We start from the raw sequence: 27,690 nt of genomic DNA on the forward strand, positions 1-27,690 counted from the left end.
GTTGCTAGGCCAGATATCTGAAAGAACCAGTCCATTACATGTGTTCCATGTTTAGTGCTTTGTACCAATGTATTAAACATATGGATAAGTAACGGATAAATGTTTTTAATTTCAGCTTCTAGTCCTGGTACCAGCATCCCTCCGCAACAACAGCAACACAGTGACATGGATGACACAATCATGTTAGAAATGCATCCAGTAAGCGAAGGAATCAGCCCCCCGGCACCTGTGAGTGTTATGATCCAGACACTCAAGTCAGGGGAGATCTTATACTGTGAGACCTGAGTACCAGGATGTAATGCTGGAAAGGGGAAACGGAATGGGAATAGCCCCTGGCGCCCTACCTCCGTTGTCTTACCCGTGCTGTCAGTTCACTCTTGCGAGACTATGGTTTCTTGGGCCCATGGCAGCCGCGTTTGAAGGGCGGATTACGTCTGCCCAACTCCGATGCCCCCTCAGGTCTTAAGGAGAGACAAAGAGTGAACCGAGGCAGGGTAATAACAAGGGGCCCTCTAACTAATAAACAAGGCCAGGGGCTACTGGCTAACCTGAAACTAAAAGTATGCGCGGCTTACCGCCAGGGAAAGAACAACCAAAATAATCCACTTGTCCACTCTCCTACACGGCACCGCCGAGTACCGGAGAGGACTATGGAAGCGGAAACCTCCGCAAATGCTCCAATGCAAGAAAATAATACTAAAGCGGCCTAGGCCGTAACACGCGGCAGGGCCGCCACTCACGAAACCAAGTGGGAACCTAAATCGACTGCCACAGGTAAATGAGGACCAGGAGAACTCCTTGGGACCAGATGACAAACTCCAAGATTCAGGGACTCAGAGAACTGGAGAGACCGGACACAGCAGACCAGGAACAGACGTTCACCAAACATGAGCGGCATGCAGGAAGCTATCACCGGCGTCTGTGTGAGGCACTGAGGAGGCATTTAACAGGGAACCCTCCAATAAGAGCACAGAGCCTAATTACAAAAAATGTCGTGCAGCTGCCTTGCTGCACAACCAGAGAACATGTGTGAACACTAATTAATCAATCCCTGCAACGGGGAACGCGGTCCGCCTGTGGCGTCCCCGTTGCTAAGGTCCCAGCGGCTCGGCGCGCCCCGCGTCCTAGCGTTGCTAGGGACCCGGCGGCTCAGCACGCACGGCGTCCCTAGATGCTAGGCACCGGGCGGGCAAGGAGGAGGGTGTAGCGGCCGCGGTCGTCGCACGGAGATGGACCGAGCGACGCCACGGACCGCGGCGCCTAACAGTACCCCCCCCCTTGAGGAGGGGTCAAAGAACCCCTAAAGCCCGGCTTCTGAGGAAACTCCTGAAAAAATAATCTCTTGAGTTTAGGGGCATGAAGATCTCTATCCAAGACCCAAGATCTTTCCTCCGGACCATAGCCTTTCCAGTGAACCAAAAAATAAAGCCGGCCCCGAGAAATTTTTTAATCTAAAACCCTCTCTACCAAGAACTCCTGTTGCCCCTGAACATCCACCGGAGATCTACCCTGGGAAGTCCTCCGAGGAAATCTCCTGGAAGAAAAATACTGTTTAAAAAGGGAACAGTGGAAAGTATTTCCAATTCTGAGGGATCTTGGTAAGCGTAGCCGAAAAGCAACTGGGTTGACATTTTTAATGATAAGGAATGGTCCAATAAATATGGGTCCCAATCTGGCCAAAGGTTGTCGGAGCTTGATGTTGCGAGTTGACAACCACACCTTATCTCCCACCTTAAAAGTGCAAGGACGTCAGAAAATTTATTTTCTCGGAAGGCAGCTTTTTTTCAGGGCAAGGTGCACTTTTCTCCAAATTGCTCTGAGATGGGAGGTTAAGGTCAACGAGGAGACTGGAGAATGATGGAAAAAGAGTTGGCTCTAGGATGAAAACCAAAGACTGAAAAGAATGGGGACTCCTTGGTGGAGGAATGACAGGAGTTATTATAAGCAAATTCGGCTAAAGGAAGAAATTCAGACCAATCATTCTGGAGTTTAGACGAATACAAGCGTAAATATTGTTTTAATGACTGGTTGACTCGTTCGGTTTGCCCGTTAGACTGTGGATGGTAACCAGATGTTAAAGACAGTTTCATATTCAATGAGGCTCAAAAACGTTTCCAGAATCGTGCGATAAATTGCAGACCCCGATCAGAGACAATATCAGTGGGCAAACCATGGAGCCTGAACACATGGCGGAGGAACAAAACTGCCAACACTTGAGCAGAGGGTAATCGGGGAAGAGCAATGAAATGAGCCATTTTACTAAAACGGTCCACTACCACCCAAATGACTCGACATCCGGCTGAAAGGGGAAGGTCCACCACGAAATCCATGGCTATATGAGACCATGGCCTGAGAGGAACGGCTAAAGGTATGAGTTGCCCGATCGGCAACGAACGAGGGACCTTATGCTGTGCACAAACCTGACAGGAGTGGACAAATTCTTTTACGTCTTTAGAAAGACTAGGCCACCACACCGAGTGAGAGACCAGTTCCAAGGTCTTAGTGATACCTGGATGACCAGAGACCTTGTTGTCATGAAACTCAGCTAAAACAGTGCCTCTCAAAAATTCAGGGACAAAAAGACGACCAGCAGGAGTAAGTCTAGGAGCCTGGTGTTGAAGCTGGTTTAACTGAGTAAATAAATCCTGTGTGAGACCTGCCCGGATGACTGAAGATGGAACTATGGGGGTAGTAACAGGATTGCTATTGTGAACCGGAAAAAAGCAACGTGACAGGGCATCAGCTTTCGTATTCTTGGAACCAGGCCTGAAGGTGATAATAAACCTGAAACGAGTAAAAAACAATGCCCAACGTGCCTGCCGAGCATTAAGCCGTTTAGCTGACTCAATATTTTGCAGGTTCTTATGGTCAGTAAATACTGTAATAGTATGCCTAGCTCCCTCCAGCCAATGCCTCCACTCCTCGAAAGCCCATTTTACTGCCAGTAATTCCCGATTACCAACGTCATAGTTGGATTCTGCGGAGGAGAATTTCCTGGACATGAAGGCACAAGGATGCAATTCCTGAGACTCCGGATCTTCCTGAGAAAGGATAGCCCCCACTCCAACCTCTGAGGCATCAACCTCAACAATAAAGTTGAGCTCCGGATAAGGGTGTCTGAGGATAGGAGCCGAGACAAAGGCCTGCTTCAAGGCCCGAAAGGCAGACTCAGCTTCAGGCGACCAATTGGAAGGATCCGCTCCTTTTTTAGTCAAAGCTACTATAGGAGCGACCAGGTCAGAAAAGGAATGAATGAACCGCCTGTAATAATTTGCAAACCCTAAAAAGCGCTGAATTGCTTTTAAATTAGTGGGTTGGGCCCAATTAAGGATGGCCTGAAGTTTTTTCGGTTCCATAAAAAATCCCTGGGGAGAAATAATGTACCCCAAGAAGGACACTTCTGTGATGTGAAAATCACACTTCTCAAGCTTAGCATATAAATTATTCTCTCGTAGTTTTTGAAGAACCAGACGCACCTGGGTAACATGTTGTTCCATAGACTCAGAGTAAATCAAAATGTCGTCTAAATAAACGACCACGAACTTCCCAAGGAAGTCACGGAGAACATCGTTGATGAGGTCCTGAAACACCGCAGGAGCATTTGACAGGCCAAACGGCATCACCAGGTATTCATAGTGACCCGACTGAGTGCTGAAAGCCGTCTTCCACTCATCCCCAGATCTTATTCGGATGAGGTTGTAAGCTCCCCTAAGATCGATTTTTGAAAAGATCATGGCGGAGCGTAACTGATCAAAAAGCACAGAAATCAATGGCAAAGGATAGGTGTTTTTAACTGAAATCTTATTCAAAGCCCGAAAATCAATACATGGTCTGAGTGACCCATCTTTTTTCTCGACAAAGAAAAAACCTGCACTCAACGGAGATTTTGAAGGCCTAATAAAGCCTTTTTTCAGGCTTTCCTGAATGTAATTATTCATGGCTGTGGTTTCTGGCCCAGACAGGGCATATAATCTCCCCTTAGGCAAAGTGGCACCTGGTACTAACTCTATCGCACAGTCATAGGACCGATGGGGAGGCAGAATGTCCGCATTGCCTTTGGAGAACACATCGGCAAAATCTTGATATTCTATAGGAATAAGTTCTGGGACGACTGCCGCCACCCGGACTGGATGGGAAATACATTCCTTAACACAAAAAGGACCCCATTGGGAAATCTCCCCAGACCGCCAATCTATGGTGGGATTATGAAAGGCAAGCCAGGGGTGACCCAAAACTACAGGAACTGCCGGACAATGTGTAAGGTAAAATTCTATGTCTTCAGAATGTAAGGCCCCCACTGTCAGTAATACTGGAGGTGTGCGGTGAGTAATTATCCCATTGGAAAGCGGACCCCCATCCAAGCCGTGCATGGTGATACGTTTGTCTAGTGGTATCTGTGGAATGCCTAAAGCCTTAGCCCAAGCCAAGTCCATAAAATTTCCTGCAGCTCCACTGTCGACGAAGGCCAACACCAATGAACTGAGGCTGCCAAAGGAAATCTTAACAGGAACTAATAGAGAATCATTTGAGGAGATTAGCTGCAGACCCAAGTGAACCCCCTCACAATTCACTTGGTCAGAGCGTTTCCCGACTTGTTCGGGCAGTTGCGAGCAATATGACCCTTACCACCACAATACAAACAAAGACCAGAACTTAATCTTCTGGTTCTTTCCTCTGGAGACAGCCGGGAGAGACCCATCTGCATGGGCTCCTCGACGTCCTCAGGAAAGGTATAAACACAAGGATTAGGCCTAAAAGTTGTTCCTCTTTCAGCCCTCCGCTCTCGGAGACGACAATCTATTTTAATAGCAAGCTCCATGAGTTTGTCGAGAGTCTCAGGAGCGGGGTACTGAAGGAGACTGTCTTTAATAAGTTCAGACAAACCGAGGCGAAACTGACTGCGCAGGGCTGGGTCATTCCAGCCGCAGTCGTTCGACCAACGGCGAAATTCGATACAATACACCTCTGCTGGATTTTTACCTTGTTTAAGGGCACGCAGGTGACTCTCAGCTGATGCCTCTCTATCTGGGTCATCATATAACAGGCCTAACGATTTAAAAAAGGCGTCTACAGATAACAAAGCAGAATCATCTGTTCTTAACCCAAACGCCCAGGTCTGTGGATCACCCTGGAGCAGCGACATAACTATCCCAACCCGCTGAGACTCAGTACCAGAGGAACAAGGCCTTAAACGAAAATAAAGCTTACAAGCTTCCTTAAAATTAAAAAAATCTTTTTGGTTACCCAAAAAACGGTCCGGTAAATGCATCTTTGGCTCTGGGACCACACTCGGGGAGGCTCGCAAAAGATCTTCCTGCAATTTCACCCGAAGAGTAAGGTCCTGAACCATCTGAGTTAGTTCATGAATTTGGGTAACCAAAAGCTGACCGGGATTTGGCCCTAACCCTGCCGGATTCATGAGGCCGAATTTTACTCTCACCAAAACAAAAAATGGAAAAAATAACCCCCTTTTTTTTTTAATGTTTTGGGACGGTGATAATGTTATGATCCAGACACTCAGGTCAAGGGAGATCTTATACTGTGAGACCTGAGTACCAGGATGCAATGCTGGAAAGGGGAAACGGAATGGGAATAGCCCCTGGCGCCCTACCTCCGTTGTCTTACCCGTGCTGTCAGTTCACTCTTGCGAGACTATGGTTTCTTGGGCCCATGGCAGCCGCGTTTGAAGGGCGGATTACGTCTGCCCAACTCCGATTCCCCCTCAGGTCTTAAGGAGACACAAAGAGTGAACCGAGGCAGGGTAATAACAAGGGGCCCTCTAACTAATAAACAAGGCCAGGGGCTACTGGCTAACCTGAAACTAAAAGTATGCGCGGCTTACAGCCAGGGAAAAGAACAACCAAAATAATCCACTTGTCCACTCTCCTACACGGCACCGCCGAGTACCGGAGAGGACTATGGAAGCGGAAACCTCCGCAAATGCTCCAATGCAAGAAAATAATACTAAAGCGGCCTAGGCCGTAACACTCGGCAGGGCCGCCACTCACGAAACCAAGTGGGAACCTAAATCGACTGCCACAGGTAAATGAGGACCAGGAGAACTCCTTGGGACCAGATGACAAACTCCAAGATTCAGGGACTCAGAGAACTGGAGAGACCGGACACAGCAGACCAGGAACAGACGTTCACCAAACATGAGCAGCATGCAGGAAGCTATCACCGACGTCTGTGTGAGGCACTGAGGAGGCATTTAACAGGGAACCCTCCAATAAGAGCACAGAGCCTAATTACAAAAAATGTCGTGCAGCTGCCTTGCTGCACGACCAGAGAACATGTGTGAACACTAATTAATCAATCCCTGCAACGGGGAACGCGGTCCGCCTGTGGCGTCCCCGTTGCTAAGGTCCCAGCGGCTCGGCGCGCTCAGCGTCCTAGCGTTGCTAGGGACCCGGCGGCTCAGCACGCACGGCGTCCCTAGTTGCTAGGCACCGGGCGGGCAAGGAGGAGGGTGTAGCGGCCGTGGTCGTCGCTCGGAGATGGACCGAGCGACGCCACGGACCGCGGCGCCTATCAGTGAGTACTCCCCCACAGCAAAGCACACCACCAACCCAACACAGCCCAACAACACCAGTAACACAAGGCCCTGATCAAGTGTTCTGGACCATTTGGGCTAGACAGCAGGCCACTAATGAAGATTGCCTGCGTAGGCAGACCCAAATGTTTGCAAGCCTACCATCTCACCTAAGACGAATCAGCAGAAATCTGAGTAGACAAAATGAAACAAACACAAGAATTGCAAATACCATGGAAATCATACGTGCAGACATTACATATGTCATGGGCAACTTACAGCGCATAATGGAAGAACACCACAGACATCAGCAAAGCTATATAAACATTTCAGAAAGCAATCAAATGATCAATGAATCCATGTCCAGAATTGTAGACAATCAAAATGCTGCAACACGTGAACTCAATGCCACCCTCAGTAACCTCAATGAAACACTCAGATCCCTGCAGCAACAGCAAACAAGCAGCAGTTCTGGTACGACTACTCCAAATGTAACGCCAGTGTCATCACCACCAAGGCGCTCCACCAGAGCACGCCAACACGACAGTGGTAAAGGCAAAGGCCAGGACAAGCAACCACCCAAATAAACATAAAAACACACACCCATTTCTTTAAAGAGAAGAGAAAAAAAACACCAAGTGTATGATTAACAGAATATATATAACACTTAGCTCCTTGACAATTTGTACAACATCATTAATTATAACTGGTACAAACAACAAAAGGAATTTTGTACACACATTTCTTCTTTATCATCTTTGTATTTTTTGTTAGCAGGAAACTGATGTTTGAGCTGCACATAGATGTTAGCATGCAGAAAGCAGACCACTTGATTTTTTTCTAATCATTACTCTTTCTAGATTCTAATCATTCTTTGAGTCAGCAGACAGACTAATTGGCAGCCAGGCAGATTGTCTTAAGCAGGCAGAAAGCAGACCACTTGATTTTTTTCTAATCATTACTCTTTCTAGATTCTAATCATTCTTTGAGCCAGCAGACAGACTAATTGGCAGCCAGGCAGATTGTCTTAAGCAGGCAGAAAGCAGACCACTTGATTTTTTTCGAATCATTACTCTTTCTAGATTCTAATCATTCTTTGAGCCAGAAGACAGACTAATTGGCAGCCAGGCAGATTCATCCATGACCAATACGATTTACAATGTGAATTGTAACTGTTTTACATTTCTTCTCTAGACGAATTGACAAGAAAAACACAATTGAGTTGCCTAAAAGTGTCCTAATATGTTGGGAGTAATATTTAGATAATTCAGTCCGAAAATGACTGACATTATTGTTGTGCCATGTTTGTGTGTGTTAAAAATAAGTAATCAGATTTAAAAACATGATGCAGAAACAACAACATTTGAAATATTTGAAAGTTGAACACAAATGTGTGTAATAATGGATATATGTTGTTAAATGTGTATTGCCTTACAAATCTACAATTTTTGGCCAGCAAACATAAGGAAATAAATTATTTTGCATGAGAGAAGTTTGTGTCCCTTTTATAGGCATCCTAATTCAGGTTAGAATGATTTGTAAGTGTCAACACATGTAAACACGGCTGAAAAAAGCAGGTCTATTTTTTTGCTGCTTTTTTTACCGATTCGCAAAAAAATACGACCGCAATTGAGCACTCAGAGACTAACACCCAAATACGAATGAATAGTGAATTCCCGTATTGTATGAAATAACAGCCGCGTTTGACCGATGGTCTATTCATTCGTATTTCGGAACTTTGCCAATCAAACCATTACGAATAGTCCAAACACTGCCGAGATTGGTGCTTAGTGAATTTCCGGATTGGGACTTAGAAAAAAAAACACAAATCGGACAAACTCGAATTCTTAGTAAATATTCGCCCATGTTTGGCCGATGGTCTATTTCAGTGATTTTCAACCTTTTTTTACTCGCGGCACACCAAAATATATTTTAAAATTGCCAAGGCACACCATCAGCTCCCCACAGGAAAAAAAAAAAAAAAAAAACACACATTGGTCCTCATAGTAAAAAAAAAAAAATCCACACATACATTGGCCTACACAGAAAAAACAATCACATTGCTCCCCACATAAATCATATTGCTCCCTACATAAATCCTATTGCTGCCCACATGAATTATTCACATTGTTCCCCCCATAAATCCTTATTCTCCCCAAATAAATCCTATTGTTCCCCACAAGAGAGAAAAAAACCCAAATATTAGCCCCTACTGGTCAGCTGTCCTCCTCCCTGTCCCTCAGTGGCGGGGATTGGTCATAGTGGAGTGCTGCAAATACTGAGCAGTGGGCGGTCGGACAGGTGTGGATGTGGGTGGGCAAGGAAATCTGTGTATGCAGTCAGGAACTGGAAGATGTGTATGCAGGCGGGTGGGCTGGCTAGGTAGTGAGAAGCGGCGGCCGTGACCTATGATATCACACCGCCGCGTCTTCAAGGCATACGTCACGGCCGGAGCACGACTGATCCTCTAAGAAGAGCCCGAGCCAACAGTTCACTCTGAAGGAGCAAGAAGCTGCTCTGGCTCCGCGGCACACCTTGCAACTGGTTGCGGCACACTGGTTGAAAAAGCCTGGTCTATTTGTTCGTACACGTGTGCCTGGCAGTGTATTTCAATATGAATTAGTTAAACTCTGCTAAGATTTGTAAATTACCAAGATGCATTTTCATCTGAAAATGCAATCTTGAATCAAAATCGGGAGCTTAGTAAATTTCCCTTCATATTTGCTTTCTCCAAAGATTTGCTAATTTTGCTTAAAGAGCTGAGACCAAATAGAGCTATAATAGCACATCTTTCAATTTAATTGTGGGCCTGATTTAGAGCTGGATGAAAATCCTATCGTAACTGCGATTCCATACACAGTGGATTTGTGACGCAAATTTAACTATAGTGGTGATTTGTTCTTAGCTGCTCACAGCTGGCATCTCAAATCTCCTACTTGCATATAAAGACGCACTATTGGTTGCACATCAGTGCCTTCGTGTGACTGGCCAACCACAGTTACCTCCCACAAATGTACCCTGTATGTCTACATCCTCACTGTGACTGTCATCTTTAAGTCATTGCGGCACATGCGCAGTGCAACTCAGACTCATGTGCAGTAGAAAAGAGATCCCTCAGATCTGCATACAGTACATAGGCATTGTGGTCACCTCTGTCTGAATCAGGACCAGTTACTTACTCTTTTTTGCTTTACTCCCACTTTAGAACCAGGCCCATTATTTTTAATGCATCTAACTCTGAAAATGTATAATTTCAAATAAGATTAGACCCTGACACCTGACTTGTTACATTGCATTTAGTGAAGTATTCATAAAAGTCTCATTATCTTAAATTCTAATAATATTAACTACTAGGAGATTTTGGTTGGCAAGATGTTCTAGGACATAACGCCATCAGATGGTAATGTCATACACTATGGTCCAGTTTCCTGAATTAAAAAAGGTTAATTCTGACAAGAGACAGTAATGACGAAAAAAAGTAATTTGTCAATATGAGACCTTGGGGTGCGATTTATCACAATCCACATTTGAGGATGCGGCTGCGATGTAATAAAATTGTCCCAATCCTCAAAACAATAATTGATTATATCACATGGATGTATCAATTATTGCATGGAGGGAGCTTGCTAGAAAGCAATTATGCAGCTGCATACGCACATTTGTGAATGCATCAGTGAGCGTGTTTTTCCTTTCTGGGCGGCTCTCCATATATATTTATTTATTTATTTGTATGTATTTATTTATTTAGCAGAAGCAAGATTGAGAAAAATCGCAATTTCTTTCTCAATAGAGATCCAGCTGAATGAAGTCCAGTGTACGTTAATGGGATCATAACAAATGACATAAAAAGATAGAATAGAATATTGAGATAGCTCTGCCCAAATGAGATTACAAAGATGTATGGCGAGCACTTGATGAAGTAATGAAATAACTATTACAGCTTCTGGTTGGAAAAATCTACATGGTTATTATAAGGCAGTTGAATTATCATCTGCTAATAATAAGCAATCACAGATGACTGTAATTGCTGAAGAGGTACATTTGGTGGATCACTGTTGGATTGACGGGATTCAACCATAACTGTTCTTCATTATGTAACCCAACTAAACCTTCTTCCTCTTTTGGTTCTATAAAAGTCTTGAGTTCTTGGTGCACAGGAACTGTTGTAGTTATCTGCCTCTTTGGTGTGGTTATGTGCCTGATGTATTTCTTTGCTATCTTTTCACTGTTGGAAACAGAGCTAGGAAGTATGTTTCTCATGATGTTTGACAATCATCACCAAGGATGCAATGGAGATCACCAAAATAGGACCAGAGAGGACAGCAGCAGTGGTTTAAGTATGGCGGTACGGGTCGGTACGGCATACCATTAAGAAATTATTAGCCGGTACGCCGTACCCCCATACCGCGTTACCGCTGGTAAGACTCATTTTCATGTCTCACATGAAAACGGAACAATTGCAGGGGACACAGTGGCGGAATCAGTGGTCACACAGTCCCAAGCTCCGCCCACTTACAGGATCCTGTACGGCGCTAGGACCTTCCAATGAAGCGAGGACTTGCACATTTTGTTGAAGTGGATCCCGACCCCCGGAGCACCATGCAGCACCGTACTCCTCCCCACCCCCAGTCACAGGCGACCTCTTCAGTCTGAGCTCAGCTGTGCTCCTGGGAGACATGGGAAGCCTGATGCCTGACCTCCCAGCAGTGCACAGCTACTAAGGACTTGTACTCTGGTTGGGGCAGCTCAGACAGACTTTCCTCTGCTGGATCCTGGCAGGCAAGCAGAGGCAGGCTGGCCCAGGGGGCAGGGTGCCATGTTCCTCCCGGGCCACGCTATTGCCAATGGTCACGGGCCGGCCGCCACCTTCCACTACACCAGCGGTGGCCAACCCGCGTCTCTTGAGCTGCATGCGGCTCTTTCTATCTCCTCATGCAGCTCATAAGCTCCCGCGGCGCCTCCTGCTGCCCTAGTCTGCAGTGCCCGGCGCTGGCCTGTGAGCCAATCAGGAGTCCTAGCTGCCGGTCCGCGAACTCTGATTGGCTCACGGACCGGTGCCTAATTAGAGAGAATCAATGCCGACGGAGAGTGGAGACTGAGGGGCAGGAGAGGCGCACACTGTGCTCTCCCCTCAAGCAGCAGACTGAGCAGAGCAGCAGCGCGGCGGTGAGCAGCACTTGGGGGGCGCAGTGTGGGGACAAGTGTATCTTACACTGGGGGCATATCTGGCCCTGGGGGGACGTGTTTCTGGCACTGGGGGGACATGTATCTGGCACTGGGGGCATATCTGGCACTGGGGGCATATCTGGCACTGGGGGGATGCGTTTCTGGCTCTGGGGGGATATCTGGCACTGGGGGGACATGTGTATCTTACACTCGGGGCATGTCTGGCACTGGGGAGATGTGTATCTGGCAGTGGGGAGATGTGTATCTGGCAGTGGGGGCATATCTGGCACTATGGGGACATATATGTATCTGGCACTGTGGGGGCATATATGTATCTGGCACTGTGGAGGAATATATGTATCTGACACTGGAGGAATATATGTATCTGGCACTGTGGGGACATTATGTATCTGGCACTGTGGGGACATATATGTATCTGGCACTGTGGGGGCATATATGTATTTGGCACTGTAGAGGCACCCATTTTTAGGTGTTTTTATATGTATGTGTCTACGGGCTTTATTTATATGTGGCACTGTACACATGGGGTTATGACAAAAGGTCATACTCCTACAAACATCAAACCGAAAGGTGTGCGCATAAAAATGGGGGGTGGCTTTGTGACAACTATGCCACACCCCCATTTTTGCTCATGCGCCTTCGGCGCGTGCATGATATGTCTCTTGCCCTTGACTACTTTGACTACAGATCTTTTCTGGATCTTTGCCACTGGTTGACCACCCCTGCACTACACAGCTCTGCTAAGGCCGCGGCCACACTGACAAATTAATAATAAAGTATCTTTGGGATAATTTACACCAGGCCTAATTATTTTTATTAATAAATATTTTTTAAACAAAAAAAACTCCATTTAATATGGGGCCATTACTTATGGGCCTGTGCTCTGGACTTGCCCCCCAGGCTAAAAGTTGCCAGCCAGCCCCTGCAGGCAAGCCAGGTGGATTGATGCCTTCCCTGTTCACCCTCTCCATGATTGGATTATCTTCTCCAGAACAGAGCAAGTGACTGCCCGCCTCTCAGGTAATCTGTCCAGCTTTGACTGTGGGCTCAGAGCGCAGCCTGCCTGCTGCGGGGGAAGGGGCTGCTGCCGCTTGAGAGATGCAGTGGGAAGATGACGTTGTGGCTGAGAGCAGGGGGGAGATGGTGTGGCTGAGAGACGTTGGGGGAGATGACGTTGGTGCTGAGAGTAGCAGGGAGATGACGGTGTGACAGAGATTCACAGGGGAAGATGATGGTTTGGCTTGGAGACAGTGGGGAGAAGATGATGGTTTGGCTGGGAGACAGTGGGGAGAAGATGATGGTTTGGCTAGGAGACAGCGGGGAGAAGATGATGGTGTGGCTGAGAGATGCAGGGGGCGAAGGTAATGGTGTGGCTGAGAAACAAAGGGGGTAGAAAGTGGCACTGGTGCCATGAATCTGGTTGAATCTCTGTTGTATGACGATGGCTTTGGTCATATTTCTACACAAACAGGCATCTTCCGGACCATCTGATTTCCTACATGAATAGTGAATATCAACTAAAGACGCTGTCTGACCAGGGAGGATACATTTCTGCAGAGGTTCCCCATTGTGAGAAACCACCATATAGGTAAGGTGCATATGGAACGGAAATCAGTGACGTGCGGTGAGGTCAGGGCCTGGGGAGGCACTGCAGCTAACCCCCCCCCCGGAAAAAAAAAAGTGCAGTCCCCCCCACACCACTAAAACCAGCACCAGGCAGAACCAGCCAGGGGGGATAATGCCATAGCAGGGGAGACACTCAGTGTGGGGTCCCCCTGCCATGCCATTAAACACCCCCCAAACCAGTCAGCCCAGGGCTGAAATTCCTCGGAAAGTGGGGCCCCCAAAAAATCTAAATGGGGTCCCCCCTCCCGAGCAACAACCAGCACTGGGCTGATAGCCCAGTGCTATGCCCCGCACCCCTGGTGGCGGTGGGTGCGGGGTTCATTGTATGTTTTGTTCTTTACAGGTGGCCTACAGATCCCAGCAAGCCTGCCCCAGCATGCTGGCACTTGGAGAACCACAAGTGCCAGCATGCCCGGACATAAAGGGCCCGCTGGCACCTGTAGTCCACCTGCAAAGAATAGTAATATTGTTCTTTACAGGTGGCCTACAGGTCCCAGCAAGCCTGCCCCAGCATGTTGGCACTTGGAGAACCACAAGTGCCAGCATGCCCGGACATAAAGGGCCCGCTGGCACCTGTAGTCCACCTGTAAAGAAAATATTGGAAAAAAAACACGGCACATTCTTTAAAAAATCCTTCATTAAACTGGGTCTTCACCTGGGGGCGGCGGCCTTTAAGCTCTTTTGCATGGCCGCTGCCTTCCCAGGGCTTCCGGCGTCTTCACCTGGGGGGGCGCCACCTCCCCAGGGCTTCTGGGGTCTTGCTCCGGCATCTTCACCTGGTGGGCGGCGGCTGCTAAGCTCTTTTGCATAGCCGCCGCCCATCCAGGACTTCCACGACGTCTTCACCTGGGAGGCGGCGGCCTTTAAGCTCTTTTGCATGGCGGCTGCCTTCCCAGGACTTCCAGCATCTTCACCTGGTGGGCGGCGGCTGCTAAGCTCTTTTGCATAGCCGCCGCCCATCCAGGACTGCACGGCGTCTTCTGTCTTCAGGAGCTCTTCTCCGCTCCTCCTCCGCCGTCGGACTGACAGCCACTGCCTCGCGCTGACTTATATAAGTCAGCGGGAGGGGGCGGGGCAATGACGCTGCGAGCCATGATTGGCTCGCGGCGGTCATCTTGAATTTAAAAAATTACGCTGAGGCGCCATTTTTGAAATGGGTACCGCTTCCGCTGCCAAACTCTGCACAAGGGGTCTGAATGCCGCGTCCCGCCGCCGCCCGCCTCTCCGCTGCCAGCACCTCCGCCGCATCCCGCACCTCCGCTGGTATCGACGCCCACACAGTGATTGACAGCGGATCCAGTGACTGATCCGCTGGCCAATCACTGTGGCTTCACTCACAGGGACGTGCTTTCATAGGTTGAAAGCACGTCCCTGTAGGAAAGCGGCACCACTAATGGTGCCGCTTTCCCGTGTTATTTCAATGGGCTTTTCCTGCCCATTGCTAGGCCCCGCCCGCCCCCCGCTCCCCATACCTTTCCCAATCACTACGGGAGGCACCACGATCGGTGCCTCCCAAACTGATTTTCACACATTAATGATAGGTAAAATAATAAAGAAGATACTTATGTGTCATAAGTATCTTCTTTGTATTATTTTACTCATTAATGACAGGGGAGGCACTGCCTCCCCTGACTGCACGTCCCTGACGGAAATTAATGTTTTCAGAGTGACGAGAAATGGGTGTGTGGCATATTTACACACCCCATTTTCATTGAACACACCCCTTATGGTATGTGGCCATGCCCATTTTGTTGCCGCACAGTACCACTAAGACATTTTTTCTACTTGCACCACTGGAGAGCAGCAATGACAGTAGAGCTAATTTGTTGTTGATGTGATGCCTCCTATGTTTATAGTTGCAACACTGACTAGTGTGTGGTCAATGACAAAGGAATTAAATGTTCTCACCAAGTTACAGAGAACATGAAAACACCAACCAGCAATTGTTAATGACTTTATTGCAATAGCTGCATTAGCAATTTATCTCATATAAGAATTAAGTGACAGCAAATACATTTCATTAACAATACACTATTAGTCAGAAAAGCCCCAGGCAGTACATCTGGCACATTTGTTCATAATAACGCAAAAACAGCAGTGAAAACCTAACGTTTTAATTGACTATTGGAATTGAAAATAAACCTTGGGAAATATCATTCAGTTACACATATTTGTTATTTTAAATATAGTTTTATAGTTTCATATAAATATTTTAGTAAACTTTAAAAGCATAAGATGATGCTCACTGCTGAATATTGCACATATTTCAATTTATTAATGTAAGTGTGAACTACTGCTTTGTTGGCCAAGTAAAATAAAACATCAGCCCCTTGGCATTAATACAACAGGCCCCAAAGAAACCAAAATGTTCAGGTAAATTATCAGGGTTTCAACAAAGCATGTTTCAGACATGAGATAACTTTTGTATTATTCACCGAGAGAAGTGAAAAACATAAAAAGATATTTTTATGATAGTATTAGAAATATTTCCATTTCCTAAGGATTAGCATACCTCTTTTGTTTGGCCTTGTTAAATTTACTGTCATGCTTTGTATATATAGCTTAAAATGTACTTTTAAAAAATATATTTTTCTTAACGTTATTTTGTACTGGCATAAATGCCACAGGTTTTCCATCAAATCGACAAAGAATTATTTTTTTCACTCTGATTAACAATTAAAGCTCTTTCAAAGTTGATAAAAAAATGATTCTACTGTTAAATTTAAGAATTATATGGAATTTTAATCTTTCTTGAATTGGCTGTAAAGAGTTGTTGGAAAATAAACTTTCCATTGTGATTCCAGTATACTTAGTTTAAAAAAAAAAGGGAATATACTGTCTTTGAGCCAGCAATAACAGCCCAAGAGGAGGGAAATTCTGTCATGGCAGGAGGCTTCAACAGGTCAGCTAGGGTTGCAGGTGTAGACCTTGCTGGAAGAACTCATCTCCACATGATAGGAAAGGCCACATAATATGTACTTGGAAAGTATAGAGCACAAGAATTAGCCTCCCTTACATGATGCTGTGAGCACTGATGCACTAGATTATGGACGCAGTGCAGAGTTCCAAAGATGGGGTTCTGATCAACCAGATTAATGGAAAAGGCAGATTTCTGAATACAGTACAAGTTTTAAACCTACAGTATACAGCGATGGTAAGAAAAGAGGGAACCAAAAAAAAGGCAGAACAGGATGGAGGTAATTTTCTGGCAGCAGATCATTACTATGAACAAGCTCTGGACCTGGTTGGTTTGTTGGGAATGGAACAGATCACCAAACTGTAAGAGCAATTTGCCTAATGTACTGTATTAGTGGATATAAACACATTTCTTATGGTTCAGGCTCATAACTAAGAAAGACACTAACAAGTTATCTAACTACACACAGTTTTATTGGTATGGAATGATGGACACTGAATACTATGCTGCAAGCAGGGATTCAGTAATACATTTTTATTGGGAATGAAACCAGTATTAATGGCTGGAAACTGTGTACTATAAATGCTACACTAGGCAACCCTTTTTACTGCAATGACTTTAATACATTTAAATCACTTCTCAACCCTCCATCACCCAGCCAACCAGCCACTATCAAGGCACGAGATCTTCCTTCCTACTTCAAGGACAAGATTGATAAGATCTGAGATGAAATGGTATGCTCTTCCTCAGCCAGTGACTGCTCAATTCCCTACCTGAGCCCTGTGGCACTTTCTCTTCCTTTGATCCCACAAATGAAGATGAAGTATCAACACTTTTCTCATCCTGCTACTCTACTATCTCTCCTCTTGAACCTATACCCTCACAAATAAGTAAATTTCTGTCTCCTGTGCTAATCCCAACCTTAACTAACATCTGTAATCTCTCTCTCTCTCTCTCTCTCTCTCTCGGTATCTTTCCTTCACTTTCAAGCATGCAGTGATTACTCCCATTCTAAAAAAAACTCAAAATTCTGACCCTAACTCTCTCTCAAACTAATGTCTCTCAGCTCCCTTGCCTTTTCAAACTACTTGAGAGAATAGCGGTAGTGAATGATCTAGTCACTGCAAAGTCTAAAGGCTCACTTCTTATTCTTCTAGATCTCTCTGCTGCTTTTGACACTATTGACCACTCTCTTCTCATACAAACACTACATTCCTTAGGTCTGCAGGACACAGCCCTTTCTTGGTTCCTATACTACCTATCGCTCCTTCAGTGTCCGATTCTCTGAATCCATCTCCTCTTTGCTACCTCCTTCAGTTGGAGTACCACAGGGCTCAGTATTAGGTCCTCTGTTTTTCTCAATTTATACCTCATCTCTTGCTAAACAAAGCTCTTTTAGATTTCAGTATCATCTGTATGCAGATGATACTCAAATCTACCTAGCCTCCCCAGATTTCTCTCTATCTGTATTGGTCCGTGTCACTGAATGCCTTTCTGCCATTTCATCTTGGATGTCATCTCACAGTCTCAAACTTAGTATTTCCAAAATAGAGTTAATTATATTTCCATCGGCTAATAGTTGCTACCAACCTGATATCTCTATCACTGTTGAGAACTCGACAATCAATCCTACCCCATAAGCTTGCTGCTTATGTGTCATGGGATAAAGGGTGGCGAGACAAACCGCACTAGATCGCTCCCGTCTCTACAGAAGACCTCCTAAGAGAGGAGGTGTATTTCAGCAGGAGACTGACAAAATATATATAACCAACTACCTTATTATTTAGATTAGAAAAGAGTATCTTTCCAATAAATTTCAATGGTTGGTGGTGCTCCCCAGAGTCAGAAATAGCACATTGTTATAGAAAGAAAAGAAGACTCTTTTTTGGGGGCACTCTTAAAAATAATAATAATAATACACCTGTATATGAAGAGTACTGTTATTAAAATATAACTTTTATTAAGTATGTCTAAGATATCAGAGATTGTGTATACAAATAATTTTTGCAGCAAAAGTCATACCCTGCTATTCAATTCGATGTAGAATTATTCCCAAAGTGGGTATTTTATGGGTTGTGAATGCCCACAGTTGATGACCACAATCCTATATGCACTCTGCTACCACTATTTCCTGCCTTCATGTTAATTTTTGTAATAGACTAAGAGTGCCGTTTTTCAGGGATAGTTCACCTCGATACCAATATAGGTCTTAACGAGGATAGGATTGTGGTCATCAACTGTGGGCATTCACAACCCATAAAATACCCACTTTGGGAATAATTCTACATCGAATTGAATAGCAGGGTATGACTTTTGCTGCAAAAATTATTTGTATACACAATCTCTGATATCTTAGACATACTTAATAAAAGTTATATTTTAATAACAGTACTCTTCATATACAGGTGTATTATTATTATTATTTTTAAGAGTGCCCCCAAAAAAGAGTCTTCTTTTCTTTCTATAACAATGTGCTTATGTGTCATCCTTGACTCTGAAATGTCCTTTGTTCCCCACATTCAAGCTGTCTCAAAATCATGTTATATGTATCTAAAAAACATATCCAAAATATGACCATACCTTACACAAGACACTGCACAAACTGTAATCCATGCTCTCATCTCTCACATTGATTATTGCAAAAGTCTTCTCACTGATCTTACAAAGAAGAGACTCTCACCACTACAATCCATTCTGAATGCAGCTGCGAGGCTAATCTTCCTCGCTAGACGTTCATCGTCTGCAGATCCACTCTGTCAGTCCCTCCATTGGTACCTGTATTCTACCGTATTCAATATAAAATACTTTTAGTAACACACAAGGCCACTAACCAAACTACACCTATGTACATCTCTTTGCTTATCTCAAAATATCTCCCAACCCAACCTCTTCGCTCTTCACAAGATCTACATCTCTCATCCACCCTCATTACTGATGGCCATGCATGATTGCAGGACTTACTTCGGGCTGCACCCACTCTGTGGAATGCTCTACCACGCACAATAAGACTCACCTCTAGTCTCAAAACTTTCAAGCGTTCCCTGAAAACTTACCTACTCAGGCAAGCTTTTTCAATTCCAGAACCATTTATATAACCTTCATAAGCTTTCCTATCTAATTATATCCCCACTATACAGTCCACACGTATACTCACATATCTTCTCTCCCTTCACTTTCCCTTCATCCTGACCTCGGTTCATCATTGCTGCGTGGCCATGTCATGCAGCCCACTGAGAACCTTTGCAATCTGGTGAACAACTATGCAATAGATATACTGTATCCTTGTGTATCAATGCCTATTTACCTATAGATTGTAAGCTTGCGAGCAGGACCTACCTCTATGTAGAGGGACATTTAATATAAAGACTGATATATATTCAAAACGTTGTAAATTGTGTAAGTGTATTGTGTAATATAGTTCATATGTATTTATTGATGCATTGATGAGAGGCAGGAGCTGGGACCTGCTCGTGAGGCTCACTTGCAGGAGAGACCTGTGAAGGAGACATCAGTACAGGTGCCCGGATATGGACGTTGAGGAGAGAGACAGGAGGGCAGTATAAATATCGAGGCAAGTGCGCCATAGGGGGCAGTTGAAGCTGAGAGACGGAGGATTGCTGTGTGGAGCCGCTATTCGCAGTGCATTGAAGAGACGTACCGGAGAGCCGGGGGAGAGTGATCTCGGAGCCGCAAGCCGCATCAAAGGAAGCCGAGGGACGGTGAAGGAGTCACTGCCCCATCCTCGTCACAAGCAGGCAGAGGGGGCGGACATCTCCCGGACGCGTCACCCAGAAGGGGCGGACAGTCCACTGACGCGTCACCCGGTGGGAGGATCGGAACATGGAGACAGCCTACAGAGGTGTATACCCCGCCCCACACTGAAGCTGATGCTCCAGATCCTCACTGCGGGAGGAAGTGGGCACGTCCATTTATAATCACCAGAGACCATCATCAGTGCTGTATTAACAGCACTAATAGTAAGTGACACAATACATCAATGATCCCTGGTATATTAAATTAATACCAAGCCCCTGCAGAGACTGCTCCTGCTGTAGACTGTAATAGTGTAATATATTACACATAGATTGCTGCGACTGCAGTATTATATAAAATCTGAATAATAGATATCACAGAGGATTCAAGGAACTAACTACACTTACCTGATAATTTGCTACTGACATCTGAAGGAAGTCTAGCTGTCCTAAAACAAAGAAGGACAGATTATCACTACGCTGATAGGGCATTACATCTTTAAGAGCTACACGATATTGATATAGCAAGGACTAATTTATAGCATACATATAAGTATCTCTACAACAAGTGACAAGAGTAAAGGGGACCAAGAATCAAAATACTGGCTGCCCTCTGTTAAAAGACACTATAGATGTTGACGGGAATCCCTCCAAATCGTAATTAATAGATAATTGCTACAGTTGAGTTTTCGGAGCCCTACAAGATAATCCTTTGGCCCGTGGATTGTTTATTGACAAGGAACTACTTAGTAACTCAACCAACACTAACAAAAAAGGGATTGTTGCTCCCTCTTCTTTGGGGATTATACTCTATAGCTTAAACTTAGTGCACTGAAAATATATATTTGCAAATATGTAACTCTAGGGGATAAGGGGTTATATTGTGAGAGTAGGGTTATAGGAGTGTTAAGATTGTGCCTTTTGCATTGATGTTTTGTATTTACACGTTAAACCTTTAATGTATAGTACCGTTACATTATATTATCACTAGTAAAAGTAAAGTGGAGACTAGTAACCAATCCAAGGTGGTCAAGTCATTACTAATCTTCTGATCCCGCTGGAGCACCGAAGGCTCTGAGCCCCAGTACATCAAGTAAGTGAATAAAGTATTGAAGTGTGTATAAGTTCGGAGACAACCCAAAATTCACTGGAAGGAGTTATTGTATGACACAGTATAGGGGTTTCTCAGACTTTCCCCCTTCTGCCATAATCCTCGAGCAGATCAAAGGTCTGAGTGGAGGCACTGGATATCGAGGGACGCTTCTGGTATAAAACAAAGTCTACACTGGAGGCACTGCTGAGATAGTTACCCATTCCAGAATCAAAGATATGACAACCATGGAGGTCATCAATGAACGCAGCATTTACCAATGGCGAGTAGACCATAAGGTTAATGTACGATGCAGTCTGAGTATGGTAGGGGATTTGTCGGGTGTTACTGATGATGAGGTGATTACAGAAGCCCAGAAATTGTGTGGTGTAAGGGTCCCCTTATTGGTGGACAAGTGGGAGGGAGCGTCAGGCGAAATTAGAGCGATACTAATCACGACACAGGATTTTTGGACCCCTCCCTAATACCTATTAATGTATTAGTAGGAGGAGTTTTGGGTCAAAGATGTCAGATAATGTGGCCTAGGAGGATTGAAGAGAATGAGGGGGAGGCTACAGAAGCTGTGGAGGCTAGAGAAGAGACAGATCATCAGGGGAGAGATGCATCTGGCACCGGTGATAACTCACTGCCCAAGACATTATTAGGTGAATATATTGAACCCCAAGTTGAATCCGTCATGGACAAAGTGGTGAGTTAATTTGAGCGGTGGCACTATGAAGGAGGATACCGACGACTGCGAGTATTCTCAGGCACCATACCTATCCCCACTGGGGAAGAAGGTTACGATGCATGGCGTGAAGCTGCCATACAACATTCGGAGGAATGGCGGTGCCCCAAGCATATTAAGAAGCAAAGGATTGTTGAAAGCCTAAGGGGTCCCGCCATGGGGATTATACATGCTACCCGACGAAGCAATACCAATGCAACGCTGAAGGATTACTTCAATGCATTAGACTATTCCTTCGGGACAATTGAAGACATAGGAGATATATTGGCCCGCCTAAATCATACTTACCAAGAACCATCGGAACCTCTCACAAATTTCATATACCGGTTGGACAAAATATTGTATAAACTTCTGGATAAAGGGGGGATTGAACAGTCGGAAATCGATGAACGGCGACTGAAACACTTATTGAGAGGGGCGCTGACCTCAAGTCCTGTAGCTCAGAGACTTAGATGTAGTGGGACTCGAGCTCGGCCACCAACGTTGAGCGAATTGATCAAGGATGTGAAGTTAGAGGAAGTTCAAACTGACAATAGGGAAAAAAGTATCAAGAGAGTAAAGGTAGTAGTGCCAGCTGCTGTATCACCAAATCCCGATGCCACCTCACCAAATGACCGACTGTTCAAACGTGTAGAAGAACAAAATAAAAAACTGGATCAACTGATAACAGTACATAGCAGTGTTCAGTTACCACTGAACCGAGGGAGAGGAAGAGGACTAACTCGACGAGTGGATAATCGAGACCACATCATCTGCTATAGGTGTGGCCAAATGGGACATAGATCGTTTGAGTGCCCACAAATTGGAAGTTATGGAAGGAACTTCAATAATGGTGGAAATCGGAATACTATTCCCTCGGAAAACCATGAAGGGACGTTGATGAACCCCGCATCAACTCCCGAGCCATAGTAGTGTGCGCAATAGGGGGTACCCAGTGGCCTAGGACCATCCCAGATGGGATGATGGGAAAGGCCCCCATGGTACAAGCCATCATCAATGGTCATCCGTGTATAGTGCTATTGGATAGTGGGTCGCAGGTTTCGATAATTTTCGAAAGTTGGTATAGTCAATATCTACATGACGTTCACATATCACCTGTCGATGGGTTGGCAATATGGGGACTTAGTGACCAAAAATACCCCTATTTGGGATATGTAGTGACCAATATCGAATTCCACCCACTATTAACTTCAGACCCGGTAGCTCCACTACCTTTTATTGCCCTTATCTGTACTGACCCTCCGGGGGATAGGGAAGCGGTGCCTGTTATAGTCGGCACCAACTCGAACCTGTTTAAGACTCTGTCAGACTGGTGTCTATCTCAACACAGGTTGTCTTCCATCTATCAGAAACCGGAAGAAGAACTATATTCATCTAGCAGCGATAACATCATCAACGACTCTGCAGATACATACCCTATACATTGCAATACCCCCACTGAAGTAACAAGTGAACCGTTTATTATGAAACTGCAGAAATGTTTCCAGGACTGTGATCTATCGTTACAAGAGCAGAATCGGATAATAGACGAACTATCGGTCAGAAGATCTGTCTTTTCAATAGAAGAATGGGATCCAGGCACCGCTCTTGGAGTAGAGCATAGGATTACGTTAAGTGACCTCACCCCTTTCAGAGAACGGTCCCGTCGATTAGCTCCGGCGGACTTCGATGACATGCGGCAACACCTAAAGAAATTACTTGAAAATCACATGATAGCTGACTCGGAAAGCCCTTATGCCTCTCCGATTGTGGTAGCACGAAAAAAAAATGGCAACATCCGATTATGCATAGATTACCGCACCTTGAACAGTAGGACCATCGCTGATCAATATACTGTCCCTCGAGTCGAAGAAGCACTGGACTGCTTACAGGGTAGTAAATGGTTTTCTGTATTGGATATGAGGTGTGGTTATTACCAAATTCCTATGAAAGCTGAAGACAGGGCTAAGACAGCTTTCATCTGCCCGATTGGGTTTTTCGAGTTCCTCAAGATGCCCCAGGGAGTAAAGGGAGCTCCTGCCACGTTTCAACGCACAATGGAACAAACGGTAGGAGACATGTGCTACAGGGAGGTGCTCGTTTATCTAGATGACATTATTGTCTTTGGAAAGACCCTGGGGGAGCATAATGCCCGACTATTGAAAGTATTGGACCGGCTTCAGAAAAAAGGGTTGAAATTGTCGATTATCAAATGTAAATTTTGTCAGACCACAGTTAAGTACCTAGGACATATCGTTAATCGGGAAGGAATTGCTACTGACCCTGACAAAACGGAAGCTGTAATGCGTTGGCCGCGTCCGAAGAATTTGAAGGAACTACGTTCATTTCTGGGGTTCTGCGGTTACTACCGTTGGTTTGTACCACAGTATTCCCGGATCGTTAGACCCCTCACGGAACTGACTAAAGGCTATCCCCCAACCCATGGTGGTAATCGGAGCAAAAGAAGTGGTGCCACTAATAGCTTCTTCAAACCCCATGAGGAATTCGGGGATAGATGGACTAGCCTATGTGAGGACGCGTCTTAAATATTGTTTGACCCACTCACCTGTTCTGGCATATGCAGATCCAACCCAACCCTACGATCTACACATAGATGCATCGTTTGACGGATTAGGTGGAGTGCTATACCAGCGGCAACAAGGGAAATTGAGGCCTATTGCATATATCAGTCGGGGATTATCAGAAAGTGAGAGAAAATATGCAGTGCACAAACTCGAGTTCCTTGCTTTAAAGTGGGCGGTAGTTGAAAAGTTCCACGACTACCTGTACGGAACCAATTTTACCATCTACACTGATAATAACCCATTGACGTATATTAACACCACTGCCCGTCTTGATGCCACGGGGCATCGTTGGTTGGCAGCACTAGCCAATTACTATTTCACGTTAAAGTACAGACCGGGGACAAGTAATATTGACGCCGATGCATTATCGAGATTACCGAACACTACTGTACCGAGTGTCAATGATGAATGGATAGAAGTCCCAGCGCCGGCAATGCAAGGACTATGTCATCAAATGATCTGTCTAAAAGGAGAATCACAAGATATTGTCAGTTCTCTGGGAGCATCGGAGACAGCGTTACCTTTAATGTATTGTTGGATATCCCAGGCTGAGATGGGAGGACTGGAGGTATTGTCCAAAGAACAACTACGAGAGTCTCAATTACGTGATGCCCACCTGGCAACTGCTATTGATTGCTTGAACACACCTCATAGAGGTAATGATGGAGTAATGATATCTAACACAACACGGGTGTTGTTGCGACAGCGAAAAAGATTAATCTTCAAGAAAGGGATACTCTACCAAAAGACGGAAGATCGGACAGGAAGAATCCGTCATCAGCTGGTACTACCTGCAGAATATATTGACATGGTGTTACACTCCCTGCACGACTGTCATGGCCATTTGGGATACGAGAAGACACGCCTATTGGTCTCCGAAAGAGTATACTGGCCCTACATGAATAGAGATATTGAATCCTACTGTTGAGATTGTCGGAATTGTATACTAAGGAAGTCGATACCAGTACCGTCAGCCAGGTTAATTAATCTAGACAGCTCAGGACCATTAGATCTCGTGTGTGTCGATTTCCTGTCGTTGGAGGATCCCTCCGGTAGGGACAGTCACATATTGGTAGCTACCGATCACTTCACCTGATATGCCCAAGCGTATGTCACTGTGGATCAAAAGGCCATAACGGTAGCTAAAACACTTCGGGAGAAATTTTTCGTACTTTACGGACTACCTGCTCGAATACACACTGATCAAGGGAGGGAGTTCGAAAGTAATTTGATCAAGGAACTGTGCATATGTTGTGGGATACGAAAATCAAGAACATCACCATATCACCCTCAGGGAGACCCACAACCCGAACGCTTCAATCGAACTCTTCTTGACATGTTGGGGACTCTGAATCCACGTGACAAAATTCAGTGGAAACGACACGTCTGTCGACTTGTACATGCTTATAATTGTACCGTAAACGACACTACTGGATACTCACCTTATGTACTGATGTTTGGACGAGAAGCTAGGCTGCCGCATGATATCTGTCTTGGGACAAATGCTAATGACGCTAAGTCTGTTACTCCCACCCACACACAGTATGTAAAACGATTGAGGAGAGACTTAAAAGAAGCCTTTTGATTGAACAGATACTGCTGCCTGGGGACAGAGTACTTATCCGACGTTTGGGAGCTCCTAGACGGCAAAAATTAGCGAATCGTTGGAAAGAGTCACCATATACGATTATCAAGAAACTACCTGGTATCCCGGTATATCAATTGAAACCAGAAGATCCTGATGGACCGATTGTTACTTACCACCGAAATCATCTATTACCAGTCGGACAAGATATTTTGTTTGAGGAGAATAGGGAAACCAGTCAAGTGGTAGCGGGAAAGGAGAAACAGAGGCCTCGGAGAGTAGCGGATCACACTAGTCCCTATGAGTACATTGAAACAATAACAGGCGAGCCGAATGAAGAGGGAGCAGGGTACTTCTATTATGAAGATCGTCATACTTCTGGTAGAGAATTAGAAGGGAGAGATTGTAGTCCAGGGAAAGAAACTCAAGGAGAGAATTCCACTGATAAAGGAGAAACTACATACGATGGGGGAAGGCCTATTAACGACATTCCTGGAGAGAATGGCTCTGATCTTAGTTGGAATGAAATAACCAACGAATCAATTGTCAGTGGAGATAACTATAGTGGAGAAAGCACACTCATACCCCAACGAGTTCGACCCCATCGGACATATAGGCCACCCTTAATACTAACTTATGATCGTTTGGGAATTCCTAGTGATGAACCCCGACTTGTTAACTCAACTACTATAATGCCATGGCCCTATTTCGAGAATAATAGTAATTTATGGCCGGTGGGACCAATAATAGAGTATTACCTTCCTGGAATAGAGGGAGTTGATGGTGACAGGTAGATATAAATGGGATCAATACCTGCCACCAGGGGGAGGAGTGTAGAGGGACATTTAATATAAAGACTGATATATATTCAAAACGTTGTAAATTGTGTAAGTGTATTGTGTAATATAGTTCATATGTATTTATTGATGCATTGATGAGAGGCAGGAGCTGGGACCTGCTCGCGAGGCTCACGTGCAGGAGAGACCTGTGAAGGAGACATCAGTACAGGTGCCCGGATATGGACGTTGAGGAGAGAGACAGGAGGGCAGTATAAATATCGAGGCAAGTGCGCCATAGGGGGCAGTTGAAGCTGAGAGACGGAGGATTGCTGTGTGGAGCCGCTATTCGCAGCGCATTGAAGAGACGTACCGGAGAGCCGGGGGAGAGTGATCTCGGAGCCGCAAGCCGCATCAAAGGAAGCCGAGGGACGGTGAAGGAGTCACTGCCCCGTCCTCGTCACAAGCAGGCAGAGGGGGCGGACATCTCCCGGACGCGTCACCCAGAAGGGGCGGACAGTCCACTGACGCGTCACCCGGTGGGAGGATCGGAACACGGAGACAGCCTACAGAGGTGTATACCCCGCCCCACACTGAAGCTGATGCTCCAGATCCTCACTGCGGGAGGAAGTGGGCACGTCCATTTATAATCACCAGAGACCATCATCAGTGCTGTATTAACAGCACTAATAGTAAGTGACACAATACATCAATGATCCCTGGTATATTAAATTAATACCAAGCCCCTGCAGAGACTGCTCCTGCTGTAGACTGTAATAGTGTAATATATTACACATAGATTGCTGCGACTGCAGTATTATATAAAATCTGAATAATAGATATCACAGAGGATTCAAGGAACTAACTACACTTGCCTGATAATTTGCTACTGACATCTGAAGGAAGTCTAGCT

At 45.3% G+C, this 27,690-nt stretch overlaps 1 protein-coding gene across 1 annotated transcript in view; it reads right to left on the minus strand.

Annotated features, from left to right (window-relative positions):
- SGO1 (shugoshin 1) overlaps nt 1–27,690 on the minus strand; it is a 280,791-nt gene that overhangs the window by 227,473 nt on the left and 25,628 nt on the right. Inside the window, exon 2 of the mRNA XM_063922202.1 lies at nt 20,423–20,463. The gene's annotated coding sequence lies outside the window, so the exon portion shown is untranslated. The remainder of the gene's footprint in view (nt 1–20,422; nt 20,464–27,690) is intronic.

This window comes from Pseudophryne corroboree, chromosome 5 (assembly GCF_028390025.1).
Source record: "Pseudophryne corroboree isolate aPseCor3 chromosome 5, aPseCor3.hap2, whole genome shotgun sequence".
NCBI classification, from domain to species: domain Eukaryota; kingdom Metazoa; phylum Chordata; class Amphibia; order Anura; family Myobatrachidae; genus Pseudophryne; species Pseudophryne corroboree.